At 38.2% G+C, this 21223-nt stretch overlaps 1 protein-coding gene and 1 long non-coding RNA gene across 22 annotated transcripts in view; one reads left to right on the plus strand and one right to left on the minus strand.

Annotated features, from left to right (window-relative positions):
- The window catches only part of LOC140501199 (uncharacterized), a 54741-nt gene extending 49646 nt beyond the window's left edge, over positions 1-5095 (minus strand). Inside the window, exons 1-2 of the long non-coding RNA XR_011966087.1 lie at positions 4844-5095; positions 159-256 (exon numbers count right to left, since the gene is read on the minus strand). This is a non-coding gene — a long non-coding RNA (uncharacterized lncRNA). The remainder of the gene's footprint in view (positions 1-158; positions 257-4843) is intronic.
- The window catches only part of DTNA (dystrobrevin alpha), a 464017-nt gene that overhangs the window by 226695 nt on the left and 216099 nt on the right, over positions 1-21223 (plus strand). Inside the window, exon 1 of one of the 21 annotated variants that reach the window (XM_072604527.1) lies at positions 252-2733. The exons of 17 other annotated variants lie outside the window; for them this stretch is intronic. The gene's annotated coding sequence lies outside the window, so the exon portion shown is untranslated. Of the gene's footprint in view, positions 1-251; positions 2734-5076; positions 6376-16297; positions 21109-21223 lie in introns of those variants that run through there. 3 more of the 21 variants (XM_072604526.1, XM_072604525.1, XM_072604538.1) reach the window with 3 other exon arrangements.

The following is a 21223-nucleotide window of genomic DNA, read 5'->3' on the forward strand; positions in this document are numbered from 1 at the left end:
AATTTAAGAAAAATCTTACTTTTAAGGTTTTTGACATTGTCACTTTTTGTGATTTAGTTTACGTTACGTTTTTTTACATGAAGAGCTTTTTATTAATTCTTTGTCCTAAGGATCTTAATGAGAAAAAAAACTAACTTTAAACCAAAATCCTTAATTACCTTCTTATAGTAGTCAAGATATGAACAAGTAAATTGTAGGTGCCAAAACTGCCTTAGGCTGGTACCTTGTATTAATCTGACAGGTATCAGTAGAAATTCTAAAAATAAAAGAGAGTTATATTCAGTCATTAATTTTCATTTTGATTCATTTTTTCTGCATACCTACCTTGTATAAAACTCAAGTATGGTTTAAAATTAACATTTTCTTATTCTAGACTTATATACTATCTTTTCCATTCTAATTGATCTTTTTTTTTTTTTTTGGAGGAAATGCCTAGATTTGGACCAAGAGAGTAGTAATATAATTGTAACCTTAATTTTGGGCCTTTATTTTGCTAATTGAGGTAAAATGAGATAGTTGGATTGGATAATCTCTATGTTTCTTTCCAGCTCTAACATTTTGTAATATTATGAAGTTAATCATAGAATTGAGAGGCAGTATGATTCAGTGGCTAGAGTGTTGGTCTTGGAATCAGGAAGATAGATTCGAATCCCAGCCCTAACACTGTGTAGTCTGTGGACAAGAGATTTGGTAGGTGAGGGAATCCCAACACTAGAGAAATAAGAAGTCCTTGATATTAACTACCAAAAAGGGAGGAGTTAACAAAGGGTTAGAACTGGAAAGTGGGAAAGAGGGTTTTCTAGCCCTCTCAGAGTCAAATCTTCAAAATGAGGACTTCTTTATTTCATGAAAAGTATTGTGAATTTCCAGAGACAGTCACACTCACATCCAAATGTAAATATTGAGTAATAATTAGGGAGAATGATGGTGACCTGCTGAATATATCTAGGCTGGATGGTGGTGATGTTTCAGTTATTCTTTTGAGTAATTTCAGAAATTTAATTTACTATAACTGTGTAGAGCAAAGATGTTATAAACCAAAACATAGTGGTGATTTGCATACATTTAGAAGAACTTTGTCTAATGAAGTTCCCCAGAGCTCAGCTTAAGTGTCCTTTAAAAATATGAGAAAATCAAGTTGGCTTCTGTTAAAGTCTACCTCTTGAGAATTAAATGAAAAAAACTGTGTTCTTAGTAATTCTTCCTATCAGAAGTTCAGATACACTTATTCTCTCTCTGTGTCTGTCTCTGTCCGTCTCTGTTTGTCTCTGTGTATTTGTCTCTTTCTCTTTATCTCTCTTATCTATTTCTCTGTCTATCTATCTATCTATTTATCATCTGTTTTGCAAAGAAAGAGAAGCAGCTGTAGCTTACATTCCCTAAGGAAATAAATGTTACCTAGGAAATAAATTGGAGCCTGTCCTTTTTCTAAAGCCATTATTCTGTATTTTAGTATGCTTAAAATAATCTTGTTGATTGCTCTTAATAACAGTGCAGACTTGTTATTAACATGAGTTAATATTATTAACATGAATATTAACATGAGTCAGTTTAAAATTTGCAAAAAAGCATTCCCAGATATGATTTTATTTTGTTTCTAGTTTTGTAGGTTGACATTTAGCACAACTCAATCTAACATGAAGACTTCTCCTTTAGTGATCTCCTGTTTAGAGAGTCACTCATTCCAACATTCATATTTAAATACAGAGCATTTTGATTTCTTCAATTATGCATCTTCTCTCCACAGCTGAATGATCCATCATCCTTCAGTTAGTTATGGCTGTTTGCTACCCAGGATGCTTTATGAGCAGGCATACTATTTAGCAAGGCTGTACTTCCTTTAATGAATACCTGGTGTGTCATGAGAGAAGTGTCTGTCCTCTTTGACAAGTAAATACTTCATCATTGTCCTAGCATTGCCAGTCTGCAGGAGTTCCTCAGTACTAATGAAGCTTTTAACTTAATCATTTCTGCTCTTCTCAGGGTTATTTGTGAGTGTAAGTGCCTGGCTACTTTCTTTTTCTTTTATTTATATAGACTTCATTCTTTTTACCCTCTTTCTCAGAGGTCAGCAGGGTTGTTCAACTGTCAGTTTTAGTGCATTTACATCTCAAAAGGACATCATGTTCCCATTGCCAATGGAAACAGAACGTTGGGTGGAGGGGTGGAAGTGAGTACTGAACCTTTAATATCCACTGTGGAATGCTCGCAGAGAATAAGTAAATGACTTGATCATCAGACTTGCTGAGCCCTTTAACAAGGCTGTAGAAATCCTTTAGTATTCACAAAGAGGGAACACTGAGCTAGTCATAGTCAGGGGTAGGCTGCCACCTATGATTTGAGAAGTTTCAAAATTCTCAACTGCCTAAACATATCCCTTTAGGTTGTTTCTATTAGGTGCTTCTAAAATCCCTTAAGATTCACATTGGTTGAGATATTCTGTTGGGTTAAGGAACTATCTTCAGTTAAAAATTAAATATGTTACCTGGGAAATATTACATGTACACATGTATGTCTAGATAGGTGGCATAAGCATAAGGTAGATTTTTGTCAGGGAGAATAGCTAGAGAACTGGATCATGGGTCAGGGAAGATAGGCACACAGAGTGCTACAGGCTACCTGGAATGTTTCGGATCCTTGGGAAGAAAAATGTAGTACTGAAAGAGAGAAGATGGGTGACAAAGACAAACATGAAGTTTTCTTCTGAGAGCAGACCTCATATCAGTCATGAAGGTAAACCACATTATACAGGATGATTATATAACCAATGAATCAACAACACTTATTAAGTGCTTAATATATACCAAGAGTTCTGCCAAGCAAAAAGGACACAAAGAGATTATCAAACTTATTGTTATATTTTGGTTTGGAAGTGGCAGAAGGAATAATTTTTGGCTAGATCTGTAATATGTAATAGTCGAAGCACTGGATTTGTAGTTGCAAGACTTTCATTCAAATCTAGCTCTGCATGGTACTTGTGTGACCTGGGCTTTACACTCTAGGCTTTAGCTTCCCTCTCTGCAAAGGGAAAGGGTTGGAATAATGACCTGTGAGGTCCCTTGTAGCTCTGCTCCTTCCTTTAAGCCTATATCAAAACCACATAAGAATGAGCTGTATCATAAAGCAGTGTTACTAGCAGGAAGAAATCACTTAGTTCATTTAGTGATCCCAAGCTGTGACAAGAGCTCATTTTTTAGTGTAAATTTACTAGTCTTGATTTGTAGTAGGGGGCAGCATGAACTAGGACGTAGAGGGTTTAGAGTCAAAAGACCTGCCTATAACTCACCCAAACTTTGTGGTTATCTTAGTGCCCAATGAAACGCTAAGACTTTAAGTTGTAGAATGGCTGCTTATCTGCACTGATGGAGGCAGTGAGGAATTTGCTACATGAATGAAATCACAGGTCTAGACAAAAACATCTTACAGTGATGCTAGATGAGTGCACATTATGAAACAGAAAAAATTGTCTCCGAAGAGTTTAAGTTTACAGTGACATAACAGTCACCTGTAGGTCAATATTTATTAGATGTTTTCTATTGCTAGGCTCCATGCTAAGCTTGGAGGATACAAAGACAGGTGAAAACCTGATCCTTGAACTTGAAAGTGTTATAAAAGGCATCATTAAGTATGACCACATAAGACAAAATGATCTGATCATGGAATAAGAGCATCACGGAGTGGATCCCAGCACTGATGAGATCATGCTCTTTGTGACACCCAAGTACAGTAGCCATGGAGCATCCCAAGTGTATTTTCCCCACTTTCATAATCAAGGTGTGTATGTGTGTGTGGGGGGGGGGGGGTGTTTGCGCTACAGATATATTATATGCTTGCATCATATATATTTAATGGCATTAACTAGGCTATGTGAGAGAAAGAACAGAGTATTTAAGGGATATAACTTCATTGAAATAAGAAAGTTAAGGTGGTTCTAAACTTAACAGTTTTCAGGATTCCTCCTGGACAATTATACCTTTGTGTGATGCTATCAAAGGACAGTGATGACGAGAAAATGGTGATGAAGAAGAAGGCATTTAAGTAGGCTCCAAGATGGTATTGGAAGAGATGAAAAAGTGGTGTATTTAGGTGGATAACTAGAATAGAGAAAATAATCAGAAAGAAACAATAATGAAATTCAAAGTGCTTTGTGACCTTTCTATATAAAGTCCTGAAGGTGAGACTCATTTGAATGTAAAGAAATAATTATTTGTTGGGTTAAGAGAGAGAATATGTGGCATGAAAGTGAACGAGGAAAAGTACTTCCACAGTGATATTGTTAACTTAGAGAAAGACAGTAAAAAAAACATGAAGACAATGAGCTGCTATTTTCAAGATATGTTTTGCCATTTCCTTCTCTGACTCACTTTACAGATGAGGAACTGAGGCAAGCAGGGTTAAATGACTTACTCAGGGTCACATAGCTAGCAAGTGTCTGAGGCCAGATTTGAACTCATAAAGATGAGTCTTCCTGACTTCAGGTCTGGCACTCTATCCACTGTGCCACCTAACTGTCTTACCTGACATTTATTAGGCACTTAATAACTGCTTCTTAATTCATTGATTATTTACTTCACATGATAGAGTAATATTTGAAATGCATCATGTAGAAAGAAAGCTTAAATACCTAATAATTATGTTGGTTTACAAGATACAGGGCCTATACACAAAAGCTTTCCATATGGTAAAAGGCGCTAAAGTTTGTGCCCCAATCGCATTACTTTTGATTATCTAGGGTTGAGATATAGTGGAGATTCACTACTTATTGGGGAAAAAAGGGGGAGCTAATGTGCATAGCTTCTACATCTCCAACTTAAACACAAATCTTTCTCAGATGAATTCCTACCTCCTTCAGATGAATGGAATACTGTGGAGGTTTTCCATGCTCCATTTCTAATGGCATGTACGAGTTGTTGCACTCAGGCTTAGCTGTTTTCGGTACAATTAGTCATCTACTTGCTGACAGATAGGTTCCGCCTTCATAATCTCTTACCTAATGACAAAGAAAATATTCTGTCAGGTCAGGACTTACTCCTCATTAAAACCCTGATGCTCTCTCTCAACCCGCCCCTCACCATCCCAGGCTCGAGCTTCATGTGTCCTGACTGTAAAGTGTTGTGGTTGCCTAGTAACCAGGGGGCAGTGTGTCAGAGAGCAAGAGAAGCTTGACAGTTTCAGGTGAGCCATAGAATACTCAGGTAGCCCTGAACCAGGCATTCCAGATGTTTTTTAACATGCTTTTGGGCCAGTAGTTGTTGCACATTCAGCTATCAAAATGAGAACAGGAATTGAATATAATCTCATCCTGGACTTTGGAGAAGGACTCCAAAAAGAAAAGAAAGGTTAAAGAGAATCCAAGAGATTAAGTCACTGATTTGTATGGAAGATTTTTTTTTTCACTTTGGACATTGCTTTAATGTCAGACTTGGTCACATGGGCAAAATCATTAAAACGTCACTATTAGGACCAGTCCTGGTAAGAAATCCCCAATCCTTCCTCCTCAGGCTGGGGATAGAGTCATTCATGGCTGACATATTCTGAGTTCAGTGGGGAAATGAGGGTTGGGGGAGGACCTCTCAGAGGGACAACATCTCCATACTGAACAGACAGGGGAACCAGGAGATATCAAACCCATAGGGCTAAGGCTGCTCTATCCCTCCCCGACAAGGACAAATGCCCTAGGGAAGAAGACAGTAGGTATGGTGACAAATGCCCAGCAGTGCACACACTCTCAAAGTTTTCCAAATGCCTTTTTAAGTCTGTTCAGTTTCCCAAGCAGAAAAAATTTCAGTATTTACTCCAATCCTGCCTTTCTCAAATTGAGTATATAAAAAGCCTGAAGCTTATTTTTTAAGTCCATTCTGAAGTACTATAATAGAGAAAAGAAAGACTAGTAAACATTAGACTATGAGTAACAAATAATATAAGAAATATCCTTGCTGAAGGGAAAGCATCATCACTATATGGAAATGAAATACTCTTCAATATAGTGTAAAAACAATAGCACTTTTTAGTAGAAAATTTTATTTTATATAGAATAATGCTGACTTTTAAAACAATTCAATCATATCATATGTAGAGAGAGTAAGGTAATGGCCTCCCCATATGATCTGAGGATTTCCAAAATGTGTGTCCCCCAGGATTTATCCATGGTGCCCTAAATTCCTATAGCGTGATTGGAGGCAAAGTTTTCATCCAAAGAACTCTCTCTAAGAGACCTCTGCTAAAATGCAAGCATGGTATTTTGAAAGGTTCACAAATTAAAACATTGTGACTCATCACATTATCAGGGGCTGCTGTGTGGGCACATTTTGAAGTAGATGAAGAGGAGGGTTGATGTCTAGAAGCATGGATCCTGCAAAGAGAAGACAAGCTCAGGTACAATCCTGTGATGATTGGCTCTTTGGAGTCAAGGGAGGCAGGAAGGCACTGGATGTCTGGGCCAGTTGGATCCCCATTAGGCAACTTGGTGGCCCTTCACACCTAGGGATTCATCATGCTAGTGGCACTCTTAGTGTAGATATCTAGACGTTGGCTCTATTGCAACTCAGAACTCCTGAACTCAAGCAATCTACCACCTCAGACTCCCCATCAGCACAGACTACTGCAGCTGGCCAATTCTGGTATCATGTCAAAAAGTTCTTCCCAAATCTTACCGCCATATGCCCTGTATCACCATATAAAAGTAACAAATAACATTTTTATAATCCAATAAAGTTTATAAAGCTTTTCTTCCAATAATTCTGAGTAGATGGTGCACATTATGCCCCCCTTTCCCACTCTTATACTTCAGCCAAATTGGCCTGGTTGCTATTTTCCTTATATGGATATTCTCCTGTCTCAATGTCTTTGTACACTGGGACTGTCCCTTTACTCGTACAACAAATAAGGGACCTGCTACAGGCTCCTCAAGACTGGGATAATTACCCTTTCCCTCCCAGAGAGAGAGGTTCAGCCCTGGGAAAGCCTCATTATCTAAATGAAGGGTCAAGTCCCTTTCTTCTCATTCTTTGGCTCTTTACACCCCCACTCCAGAGTCATATGAAAAATTACTTAAAATTTAGGTTTGGTTCATATCTGAGTCTTCCTTAAAAGGGAGAGTAGAAATTTACTGATGGCAGTCATTTATTTCTGTACACAAAACTACTAAGCACAAAAGATTCATTAGCTCAGATTGACCAGAAAAAAATTAAACAAGAAGCAATCATTTGTACTACTATAAAATTCTACCTGTTGGTAGAGAATTGGACATGTGAACATTAAGTGGTTTGCAAGACTGCAGAACCGGCATTTCCACTTTCTGTTAACTATCCAAACAATCGCCTTGAGGTCCATGTCTTTTGGCAAGCTAGGCTAGAAATCAATCAATTAATAGTCAATAAATACTAAGTGTCTACTATGTTTCAGACACTGTGTTTATTAGACTTTTTCTCTAATCAGTGCTCATCTTTTCCAAGAAGTGTTGTAGTAGAAATAGAGAGGGCACTTTCTTGAACTCCTAAGATGCCCCATCTAAGCTAGAAATGTCAGTCTCAGGATCACTACTCAATCACTTATGATCAGGCAAAGAAACACTGTACTGTATAGAAGAGGCCTTCAGAAGACTGAGGCCAGGCTCACATTCATCTAAGCCCACATATATGGTTTAACTTTCGTGTGTTTTAACTGTCATGTTCTCTGAGTCTGCTATTTCTGCTGGAGGGAAGGAAGGAAAAAGATCCTCCAGACTTCTCCAGGAAAAGGTTCTAAGAATCCCTCTATATTCAGCAAATGGGAAGAGAGGAGAGACCCAGAGCAGTTTCATTCCTTTTTAAACACCTGCTGCGTCAGCAGATCTTCCTAATCAGGAACCAATAAGCGGGGAGGGAGAAGGGTTATTCATTATCTGAAAGAATCCAGCACTTTAAGCCACACATTTTCCAGGAGCCCCAGGAAGTTGGAAATGGAGCTCTGGGGAACTCTTCTTTGAATGATTGCTTCAGTTGTCTGCCCAGCATGCTCCATGAGGCACAATCACTGAGATGCCTAGAATAATCCCTTCCATCTTCACCTCTGGGAATACCTAAGTGTCCTCAAATCTTTAGCTAAGTGCTACCTATGAAATGAGACTTTTCCTTGTTCTCCCTAGTTATTAATTCTCTCCCCTCAAACTGTATTTATTATGTCTAGAGCATACATAATATATGCATGGATAATTGATCTGTGTATATATTATCCTTGTTTATCCCCAGATGAACTCCTTGAATGCAATGACTCTTTGATTTGCTAGTTTTCATATTCTGAGGTCCTAGAATAGATCCTTGCACATAGTAGATCATTCAGACAGTAAACATTTATTAAGCTCCTACTGTGTACCAGGCTCTGTGCCAAGAACTGGGGATACAAAGAAAGACAAAAAGTTCTTAAGGGGCTCTTAATCTAAAGGGGAAGAATATATTTTAAAAAGCTGAAAAGGAGCATGATGAAGTCCGTAGGAGTGCCGTCAGGTGAAAATGATGAGATGACTTCCCCCAATACCCTCCTTAAATGGAGGATCTGGGAGGAGCTCTCCACTGTCCTCTTTCTATCCTCTGCAATCATAAGGAAGGAGGAAACCCAGGGACAAGGGGTACTGAGTACTTAGAGTTTCAGAGATTATCTTTCAAGATGATGAAATCCAGAGGGCATGATAAATAATAATAAGTTCTTAATCAATGCTTGTCAAATGAACAATTGAGTGAAGTATTATTTCCCTTCCCTCCCCCACAACAGATAAAGCATCTGAAGTTTAGCCAAGATTACACAGATTCCTCATGTCAGAACCTGGTTTGTCATGTCCTTCTGTCCTGTCCTTAGTAATAACAGAGACGTAGAAAGCGGCTGACTGTCATTCATAGAATATCTGTTTACTGTCACTTATATCCCTTCTTCTCTGTGCTGAACAAACCCAATTCCTTTCATCTTTTCTGATGGGGCTGATTTTCCAATCATTTTCATTGCTTGCCTCTGGACTTTCTCCAGGTTCTCCATTACACAATTCAGTTGTGGGGCACTAAATTGGATGAAGTATTCTAATAAGAAGCCTGACCAATGCTAATTATCAAAGGAGGATTACCTCCCAGTTTGGAGCCAGGCTACAATGGCTCCAATTAACTCCCAGAGTGCCAATTAATTCTCCCAGGACTGGAGGGACTGTCTCAGATTGAAGGCACTTACTGAAAGCAGGTGTTCAACACAAACACACAGAAGTATTCTGTCTGTATGTCTGGCTTATGCACATGATGGGCCACTCCACAGAACAAGTTACTTAAACACAAAAATTAACCTCTTTAAATTCATTAAGCTGTTTTTATATTGCACTGAATGAAATTTCAAACATTACCTTGTTCTTTTTCCTCAAAATTCAAAATTGTGCTCTTTTATGTACCTCATTAGTATTCATTTTTACTGCCTTTCTTAGTAATTTTAGGAAATTTTATCCTGAACCTCTTTCCCCTCCCCTTTCTTCCTCCCAGTCATTTATGACTCCCTTCCCTAACTCTGCTTCCTCATTCTGTCAACCTTCTTGACACCTGTGGTTTTTGCCTTTAATTTCTCCTCCAGCCGACCCTAGCTCCATCTTAAGCACCATTGCCATCAATTATTCACGTTCATTGTGTGCCCACTGGGTAAAAAAGGCTCTGGATTTTCTCTCTCTCTTCAATCTCTATTACCTTTGATAGACACTGCATTCACCAAGCAGTTAGCATCCCTACAGGGGGCCATCTCCAGTTATCCTGACCTATATCTTGTCACTGGACCCAGATGGCTCCAGAGGAGAAAGTGAGGCTGGTGACTTTGCACCACCCTCCCTCACTTAAATCCAATTCACTTGCATGTCATGGCATCACCTTCCTGATGTCATGGGCCTCCTTGAGAATGAAGGACAAACAATGAATAATGAGTGTCCCTACAACTCTACTTAGTCACTCCTTTCCCAAAAGAGTATTAAAGAGGAAGGGAATGATTCAGTCACTGCTTATTCATATATTAGATCTCAGAGGGGCAGCTAGGTGGTACAGTGGATAGAGTACCAGTATAGGAGTCAGGAGGACCTGAGTTCAAATCTCACTTCAGACACTTGACACTCACTAGCTGTGTGACCTTGGGCAAGTCACTTAACCCCAACTGCCTCATCCTGATGAATATCTGGTCACTGGATTCAGATGGCTCTGGAGGAAAAGTGAGGCTGGTGACCTGCACAGCCCTCCCTCACTCAAAACAACGTCAAATGCAAGTCATGTTATTATTTCTCTGATAGCATGATCTTCTGTACGAAGGACAAACACACACATCTCAGGGCTACCAATCCCTTTAGGAATATCAGGAAATATAGAATTTTTAGATCTATTCTATAGTCAGAAGTCAAAAAGAAGACAATTCCAGATAAAAGAACCCTCTCTGTAAATTACAGAAATAACTCAGGATGAGGAAGAAACCCAAATTTGGTGAGTTAGGCCTCTACTGTGTTTGGGGAAACTTGGTGCCTGAATTTATTCTGTAGGTAATTAAAAAAAAAAAAGTTGAGTCCTGAATTGACTTCTAGTATTTTACTATTATCTCATCTCCCCACTTAGAAGGTAAATTCCCCAAGGGCAGAAATTCAACTCCCTTCTAGGGTTTGGAGTTGTTCAGTCATTTCAGTTGGGCCCAACCCTTCATGACTGCATTTGAAGCTTTCTTGACAAAGATGCTAGAGTGGTTTGTCATTTCCGTCTCCAGCTCATTTTATAGGTGACCATGTATGACAGCAAGTGTCAAGACAGCATCCTTTTCACTTTACCTCTACTCATATTGAATACTATATTGGAGATTGGAACAAGGCAGAGAAAAGAGGACAGGACTCTTCTGTGTCCTCCCTGATGCTTGCTCTGAAATAGCTACCAAGAAAGATATGGCCCTATCTATAGTTACTTTCAGGCAGTTAGGTGGCTCAGTGGAACTGAGTGCTGGGCTTAGAATCAGGAAGACTTGTTTTCACGAGTTCAAGTCCAGCCTCAGATGCATAGTTTTATGACCCTAAGTAAGTCATTTAACATTCTTCATCTCAATTTCCTCATATGTAAAATAAGCCAAGGAAGGATATGGCCAACCACTCCAGTATCTTTGCCAAGAAAACCCAAATGGGGTCATGAAGAGTCAGATATGACTGGAAACACACAATAACAATGGTTACTTTAAAGCAATGTCTTCCTAAATTATTCTACATTAAACATCTCAATTCATACAGTATCTTTAAAGAGGAAATACACACCCATATATGCACATAGAATTGTTTGACTTTGACTTAACGATCACAGTATTACTGTCTTGAGCAAAGCAAATTGTTTTTCTATCCAATGTGCTTTATAATGGAGTAGTTGGAAATCAATTTTTTCATACTTCATTACACATTTTCCTTAATGTTATATACCATGATTATACAGATTGTGTAGTTATTCTGTAGAGCCCTGTGACCTGATAGCTAAACTTAGAGTCAGTTAAAGGGAAACCACTTAGAAAAAATCGGTACAGAAGGTTCAGAGACAGAAAGTGAGCACTTCTAATGACAGGGTCTTAGGAATTTGTTTGTTCTCTTGGCCTTGAACAAAGATTGGGTTTCCAGAAATGCCTTTTTCTACCTCTGGCTGATCTAAATAAAGACATTACCATGGCAATAAAAGCAGAAAGCCCATCTATCTGAGTGTACAGGATGTGGGGCTGTCACAGAAGGTGACGCAAAGGTTACATTTGGTGTAGAACATGGCGACTTGCCAACAGAATGTACCACTGAGCTCAAATCACAGGCTTCCTCTGCTCCCTCAATGTGATATTAATACAATAATTGAATTCAGATGAGCTCTCACTGACCTTAAATAGATTTTGGGCTCATTTACCTTATGAATAGCCTGATCCTTCATTGAGCCCAGTTTTTTTTTTCTTTAGTTTCTTTCCACACTGATGCTTGTGTATTTTGACAGAAGTATAACTAGTGATTCTTTTTCCTGGGGGAAAAACCGTTCAGGGTTTTTATGTATATTAGAGTAAGCAGAGTAAGGATTCTCTATTCAGAAGACAGATCAATAGGTGGAAGGCAGAGGATAATCCTATCGCAGGCACAGTTACAATGGGAAATGGAATAGTAAAATATGCACCAGAAGGGAGTGTTGTATCAATAGGACCCTGGGGCTAGGGACATTTGAAGAGGAAAGGAAGTCAGCTCACCCTATGTAATGCATAGTAGTACTGGACCTTCAGGGTCTGGGATGTTGATCTCCCAACTGATTCAGGAGAAAAGTACCCACCACCCTTTGGGAAGAAACTGTTCCCTTAATAAATTTTTAGCATCCGGAGGAAAAAGCCTGAGTTTTCCCCACCCTAATTACAACTTCATATTCTCATTTTGTTATGGGGTGAAATGTTCTCTTTTTCTAGTCATTCTCAACAATTTTTTCTCTACCAGTAGCAGGTGCACCCTAGTGGCAACACCAAATGTTCTTTTCTCCCACAAGTTGCAATGTCTCCCCTCTCCAAATGATACCCATCTATTATTTGAAAGTTGAAATACTGAGCATGTGGCACTCTTCACAGAGGATGCCAAATGAGGAGCTGGAAGAAAGAATTATAAAGGAAAGATTTGGAATTTTAAATGACCTTGACATCTATAGAGGCTGCCTGGTATAATGGAAAGATCTATGGAATTGGAGTCAGGAAAACCAGATCTGGTTTGTGACTAGACTACTTACTAGCTATGTGACTTTGAATGACAACTTCTCTGGCCTTTGTAGACAAAATAAGACACTAGATGATCTTAAAAGTCCCTTTCAGCACTAACATCCCATGTCTCAAAAACTATGTCCTATTGGGCTATAGACCAGTAGTTAATGGTTCAAAAGAGGCAGGTGGAATACAATGTATTGATGGAGAGAAAAAAGCTACAAAAAGCCAAGATTTGGAATGAATTTCTAGGAAATTCATGTCAGAAAAGGTTTAGGGTTCATAATATTCTAGATGTAGAAAGATGCAGCCATTAATGACCATAGTCGGTCAACTAGCATTTCATCAATAAGTCAATCAACAAGCATTAATTGAACACCTACTTTGTACATTATACTGTGCTAAGCACCAAGGATACGAAGAAGGAAAAAAAATTAGTTCCTGCTTTCAAGGAGCATATATTTCATCTTGATATATTAGTAGAAGGGTAGCATGATGATATTGCAAAGCAGATCCTGTGGCTGGTTGTGTTTCCATTTTAGAAGTGTATAATTTGAAAAGGGTCTGAAGCAATATTATAAAAATAGCTAGAAGAATAGTGAGCAGAATGGGAAAAAAGCAACATTAAAGGAACAAAACCTTTCAGTTAAGAGAGCTCAAAGATGTTTTGATAACTTTTTTAATATCTGAAGAATTATTTTTGGAAGGTGGTCTTAAAGAAATGGACTCAATTTGAAACAAAAGAGAGAAGATAATCTAAGATAGCTTGATAGCAAATGCTCATCAAAATTAGGATGGCTTATAGATTGAGTACTTTTTTGCAGGATTTTCAAGAGTTGGATGGATATATCTGGTTCAGGTGTCTTAAACTAGCCATATAGAAAGGGTCTAGAAAATTTGAGTCTTCCAAACTTGTCATTAGCAATTGAAAGGTTTTCACAAGCACTGTTCTCTATGCTATATGCCAAGCCATTACAAGAAGGCAGCATGTGGTATTGTCTGAAAAAGAGCAGCTTCCTTGCTGAAGGTTATATGATTGTATTCAAGTTCAAGTGCCCTTTTTAGAGTTGACATCATTTAAGGGGGTAACCTCTAAACTTTTCTTAACATATTGAAAATCGGTCTAGATTAAGTATTATCATGTCTACAATCAATCAATCAATATTTATTGTGCCTACTATGTGCCCAGCACTGTGCTAAACAATGGGAATACAAAAAGAGCTAAAGACATTCCTTGCCTTCAAGGAACTTATAATCTAATGGAGAAGAGGATATGCAAATATATATGTATATAATATATGTGTATATGTATACATACATATTAGGCAAAGCAAACTATATACAGGATAAAAGGGAAATAACTAACAGAGGGAAAGCACCAGAATTAAAAGGGGTTGAGGAAGACTTCCAGTAAAAGACAGGATGTTAGTTGGGGCTTAAAGGTAACCAGGCAGGTCAGTAGGTGGAGCAGAGGAGATAGGGTTCCAAGTCAGAGAAAATGCCAGGAGCCAACAGATATGTCTTGTTCATGGAATAGCAACAAGACCAGTGTCACTGGAAAGAAGTGTACGTGATAGGGAATAAGGCTAACAATGAAATGACCTTTGGAGGTCTCTGCCCGCTGAACCATGCCAAATTTGTCTAAGCAAGAGTTGCTGGGTTGACAATCTGAAGCACTGGCATGCAAGATATATAGTGTATGGTCCTCAAGGGAAAAAAATATTGTTTTGTTTTTATCCTAGTGACCCCAGTGCCTGTGTAAGAAACTCCTGGTATGGAAACTCCTGTCTTCAGTGAAGCTGAGCAGCTTGACTGTGATTTATGGACTTAAGAGAATTATATGAGGCACCGAGAACTTAAAACTTCCCTTAGTCATCTAACTAGCGACTGTCATGGACAAGACTTGATCACAGAGTTTGCCTGACCCTTTATCAGATTGTTTCTCATCTTGCAAATATATTAAATTTTTAATAAATTTTGCTAAATTATTGTTGAAGGAGGAAAACTGTTTTTTTTACTATAGGTGATCAGATTTTGTATACAGAATAGTAGTACAGTGAAGAATTAATAATCAGTGTTTCTAAAACTGAAGCAGATCCTGACATTCAGTCAACAGACATTTATTAAATATTGACTATGTGTACTAGGAACAGGTAGGTGGTGCCTGGGCAGCTAGGTGGCACAGTGCATAGAGCTCTGTCCCTGGAATCAGAAAGACCTGATTTCAAATATGACCTCAGACACTTACTAGCTGTGTGACCCTTGACAACTCACTTAACCCTGTTTGCCTCAGTTCCTCATGTGTAAAACGAGTTGGAGAAGGAAATGGCAAACCACTCCAATGTCTTCACCAGGAAAATCTCAAATGGGGTCAAGAAGAGCTGGACACAACTCAAAAACAACTGACCAACAACAAACAAAATGTGTGGTAACATTTGTAAATTGGGACTTTTAAGAATTAAAAAAAAAAACACCAGAATCAAGCATCCTCATATAATTCAAATGATAAGAAAGAAAATATCTACCCGTTTTCCAAACTCAATTGAATGACTAAAGGCTTCCCTACTTTCCTGATCAAAAATATTCAATACTCCACAACTATGTATCTCATGACTAGAAAGACAGAAAACTGTCCATCCGGTAGATTTAGTGGGGAGAAGTCAGTTCATAGAAGGAGGAAGAATGAGCTAAACACTCCCAAAGTTGTAAATACAAGTGATCCAGAAGTCTGTTTTCACTTGCTGCTTGAACTAGAACAGATATGAATTATTCAGACCATGGCTGGCGCAGTCTTTGCTTCATCAGTCTGTCTGTAAAGAGTTAGCAGGTGCTGAATTCCCTTTCACTGTAGGTGCTGCTACTTGTCTTTCCCATGCATTTTGCCTCACTCATACACTCAAGACACTTTATAAAGCAGTCATCACGATTCACAGTACTTAGAAAATGTTCAGGGCTGTTCCTGTGCCAAGACTATTTTAATAATCTCAACCAAATGTTTGAGTTGGTTGTTTAAGATAGAGAAACTACTGCAGTACACAACATTTATTTTCTCCTTTCTGAAAACTTGCTGAAATTTAAAATGTCAGACTCCTCACCCTCTCCCTCCCCCAGCGTTATTTTCTTATACTGCACCATTGAAGATAGGCTTGAAAGAGAATTGAATAAGAATTTCCTTGTGCTCCTGACCTTGATGTAGTCTAGTGTATATGCGGAGCCGGAAGTGTAGAATACAATTTAGTTTGCACAAACTGTTGCAAGTCAAGGTAACATTTATTTTAAGGTCAGCTACAGTAAACAAATTATTTAAAATGTGCCTGTATTTTGCTATGCTCAAGCCAGAAGATCATTTACTTATTTATATCCCGGTAGCTGCTATCTCTTTGTTACCATATTATTATATTACCATATTCAAACCCAAAAGAGTGATCAACTATGTTTGTTTTTTCTCTTTTATTATCAAGCTAAATGTTATTTTTAAAAATGATTTCTCTTTAACAGAAGAACAAAGTATTAATTTGAGAACTTTCCAACATAGGAACACTCTAATGATCTTTATATATGACTATATGTTTGATTATAAAGCTTGAAGTTCACTCTGTATGACTTGCTACATAATGAACATATGCAGTATGTTGACTTATTATCTGTCCTTGCTAGACTGGTTGCTGTCAACAAATCTATGTCTTTGCCTTATTGGCCATTGTTTGAAATAAATACAATGATTCTTCATTTTAAAAGTGTTTCCAGGCTTATAAGCACTTTGCTGAAAATGCTCTTGTGAGATAGTGTGAGTATTATTGTATGGATTGGAGCAGCTGATGGCTCAGTGGATAGAACTCTGAGACTGAAGTTAGGGAGACATAGGTTCAAATTCAGGCTCAGCAGCTTATAAGCTATGTAATCATGGGCAAATCACTTAACCTCTGTTTGCCTAGAACAGCGGTGGAGAGTCTGCAGCCTTAAGGCCACATGTGGCCTTCATAGCATCAATGAGACACCCACAGTAGCCACTATGAATATGCATATGTATTTCCAGAGTAAATTCGCAAAATATAAACCCTCTTCCTCAAAGGCAAAACCAAGACATTTATTCAAAAACCAGAAAGCCAAATCCATCATAGTAACAAAGAAATCTATATACATTATCAATGCAGAGAGTACAGCTATCCCCAAGCCTTCCCTTCATTAAGCCTCCCACAAACAAGCTCCCTTATTCAAAATCTCTCCCTCTCTCACTCATGCTAGCTGCTCTACTCTGTTCTGTCTGCTCTCTCTCTCTCAACTCCACCTTACTCTCTCTACCTGATGCACCCTTTCTGCTCTACCCCTTTGTCTCCTACATGGGCTTCATGCAACTCAAGCTGTGGGCTGGGCCAAAGCTGAAAGCAGGTCACATGGGCCTATTAAGGGGCAAGGAAGATCTTCAAATTCCCTTACCATAACAGCCTTCTAGGTCCTTGAGTGCAGCCTTTTGATTGAGTTCAAGCCCCTTTTATTAGGGGGCTTTGTTCTGTGAAGTTTGGATTTAGTCAAAGGACCACACTTGAGGACCTTGAGCCACATGTGGCTGCAAGGTCACAGGTTCCCCACCCCTGGGCTTTAGAAGGTAGCGAGGTGGCTAAATGAATAGAGCCTATACCTGGAGTCAGAAAGATCTGATTTCATATCTGACCTTAGACTCTTATTAGTTGAATGATCCTGGGCAAGTCATTTAACCTCTGCTTACCTTAATCCACTAGAGAAGGAAATGGAAAACCATTCTAGTCTCTTTTCAAAGAAAACCCTTTGGACAGTATGGACCATATTGTACATGGATTTATGTAGAGTTAGACACCATGCTTCTTCTCAATGAGCCAGTGTGTCCACCATACTGTTTGTCACCTAAAGTCATGTGATAACTGTGGAAGACATGGTTGACTATGTGTGCCCAATTGAAAAGTGTCATAGCTACAACTGTTTTCATAGCTACCTTAGTAGTAGGCACTGATAAGCTTTCTTTCCTTTCCACTTGTAATACCTGAAATTTATATAATGCCCTAAAGTTGTTGGTGCACTTTGCATTATATCATTTGAGTCTCACAACTCAATGAAGTAGAATATATGCATTATTTTCTCCCTTTTACAGATAAGAAGTCTGAGCCCAAGAAGCTCAGTGACTTAACCTGTGATCACATAGTTCATATCAGAGAAAGGATTCAAATACAAGGTTTCCTAATTCTAGACCTAGCCCTCAGTTTACTAAGATATACTATTTCTCATATTGTTTTTCAGTCATTTCAGTTGTGTCTGACTCTTTGTGACCCCCTTTTATTGGCAAAGATATTGGAATCGTTTGCCATTTCCTTCTCTAGCTTATTTTACAGATGAGGAAACTGAGACAAACAGAGTTAAGTGACTTGCCTAGGGACATACAGCTAGTGAGTGCTTGAGGCCAGATTTGAATTCAGGGAGATGAATCTTCCTGACTCCAGGATCCACTGTGTCACCTAGCTGTCCCACTATCTCTCATAGACTCTCCTAAACAGAAATGAAGATGGGAGCCTCTTTGAGATACTTTTGGGACTCAAAGTGAGTACTGATAAGTACCTACAACTAAGTTCCCAGCCCCCTTATTTATAAATCTGAACAGTATGCCATCTACTCCAGGAGCTTTCTCATTCTTGGTGGTTCTAACTATGACATGGTCTTCAAAGTTAGTAACAAAGTCTTCATCATAGGATTTTCAAATTTTTTTGAACATATCAAAGTTCATTGAAGGTATGCTAAGGAAGCTCATGAGCAAGGACAAGTGCCTAAACAAAACTGAAAACTTCTGCGTACTTAGTCAAGTCAATATAACAAAGATTAATTAGGCACCTACAGGATGCAAAGTATCAGCTAGGTGTCAGGGTATAACAAAGGTCAGTAGGGTCTAGTCCACAAGTCAAAGAAACATAAGATATGTACCTAGATACTGTACTACAAAAGAGACATGATAAATGTGGAGAGATAGACAAAATACTTTATAAGATATTCAAGGGGGCAGAGATTACTTTAAACCTGGGACATCAAGGAAACTGTAACAGAGCAAATGGCAAAGGAACTGAGCATTGGATGATAGGAATAATTTTAATAGATGGAAATGGGAGAGGAGAGGATACAGGAGAGATCCATTCCAGGCATGGAAGGTTTAAATAAATGTTTTATAGCTGGAAAAGCACGGAACAAATTCATAGAATGGTGAATGCTCCCATTTGACTTGGTATTTGGGAAATTACAGTCCTGAAACACTATGTTTTGTCTACTTATAGAATAATTCATTTGGACTGAGAAGAGGGAAATTTTAACATAATGCTAAAGTGGTTGTAGTTTGACATGTGTGTATATATAACATATATATGCACACATTCACGTATGTATATATATATACATTTTATATATACATATATCATGCATATATGTGTGTGTGTGTATGCATACTTTTCTGAAAGCAGGAAATGAATATGAAAACAACTGTAGCAAGGCAAAAAGAAAGAGGAAGAGAGCTGAATTGGGACAGGACTTCATACTAGATCCCAGGTTTCTTCCAGTCACATACTAAAGTGCTGGTAACAATGAAAATGCTTCCCATGGCTATGAAAGTCTTTCCATAATTAACCAGTCATTGAGTTTGGATTTAGTAAGAACTTCCTAAGTACAACCAAATCAGTGAAGAAATCACAAAGATACCTAATTAATTAAAAGATAGCTGGGTGGCACAATAGATGGAGTGTGAGACTTGGAGTCAGGAAGGCCTGAATCATTTAATTCTCTTAGCCTTAGTTTCCTCATCTGGAAAATAGATCTAGTGACATGAGCCTCCTTGCTTCTCCCAGAACAAGGCATGCAAGGCTTTGGTCATTTTTTCTGGCTCTCCTCTATATCTGGAATTCTTTCATTTCCATCTCCTGAGCTTCCCTGACTTCCTTCAAGTCCCTCCTAAAATTCTACCTTCTACAAGAATCCTTTCCCAATCCTTCTTAAATCTAGTTCCTAATCTCTCTGTTTATTAGTTCCTATTTATCTCGTTTATAGTTTTTTGTACATATTTGTTTTGACATTGTCTCCATGATGATATTGCAGGGTCCTCAAGAGCAGGCGTTGGTTTTTTGCAATTTTTTGGTATCCCTGGAGAGTAGCAGAGTGCCAGGTATAACATACAATAAATTCTTGTTGATTGACTCATGATAGCACCTACCTCCTAGGGTTGTTGTGAGGATAAAATAAGATGGTATTTGCAAAGCATTTTGCTAACCTCAAAGCATTATATAATTGCTAGTCATTATTCATTGAAGTGAAAGAAGATGTGTTTATTTGGTGTTTTAATTTTCTTTTTTGATTTGACTGTGGAAGATCCATGGCACTTTTTCATGCTTCCATAAAATGTGTTTATTAATATAAAATAAGCAAGAACCCTCTCCCTTCAGATTTAGTTTGAAGATATTTGGATAGGTCATAATTGAATATTACAGCTGTTCTTGATCTGAAGTCTCCTGATTCAGTTTTGTGGATAATGAAAAGATATATCAACCCAGAATTGGTATTGAAAAGAATATCCAAATGCAGTTATGGAAGCTGTGATCAATTTTAACTAAATACAGTTCTAACTAGTTTTAAATAATAATTTGATGTTGAATTTTATAACAAAGTAGAACTATGCCTTCTGCAGTGCCTGCTATAGAAAACCACAGTGAGAACAGTTTTTTAAGCAGCATGTGATTGTTCAGTAGTGTTTTCAACACCTGTATCCCTATATTTGCTAAGCCACTTTAACACATTTTTTTTTTAAAAAAAAGAGGGGGGGGAAGTTATGAAACTGATTGCATTTCCTATAAAGTCAATGAGGAGAATGTTAAATTTTCTAAATGATGTGAGTAGATAATCATCACCAATTTAAGAGATTAGTGACAACTTAAAATTTCTTATGATCAACTCATTTATTTTAAAAGCTTTGGAGGACTTCCCCTCCCTTTTGTTCCCCCTCTGTACTATGAATTCTTTTTAAATTTGTTTTCCTTATCAATTTGAATCTCAAGAAGCAACGGAAATACATCCAAATTAAACTTATAGCACAAGGGGAAAAAACTAAAACCTGACTTTTTCAGGGTGGAGAGAGGGGTAAAAAGCAAGTTTTTGTCAAGTCTTTTGTATTCTAGCAGCTGGATGCATTGCTACCATGGTAACGGACCACATGATGAGGTGTATTAGATTGCTGTGTGTAGAGCACAGGGAGAATGAACACAGCTTTTTATGGAAGTTAAACGTTACTTTGGAGTTTCTTCCGTAGAAATGAGTGAGGTCAAATGCACTAGTTTCAGCATATGCGGTACTCCAAAAGAAACATTAGGGACATGGTGGTGCAGTAAACTGCAGACTAAGGTAAGGTTTAATCGCCTCTAACAAAGCTGAACTCTTCTTAACATGCTGTTTCTCCAGAAGCTTGACTTAAAGGAAGGAATCCAGTCCTAGGTCTTTCTCCAAAAGAGGCACAATA

This window comes from Notamacropus eugenii, chromosome 4 (genome assembly GCF_028372415.1).
Source record: "Notamacropus eugenii isolate mMacEug1 chromosome 4, mMacEug1.pri_v2, whole genome shotgun sequence".
NCBI lineage: Eukaryota > Metazoa > Chordata > Mammalia > Diprotodontia > Macropodidae > Notamacropus > Notamacropus eugenii.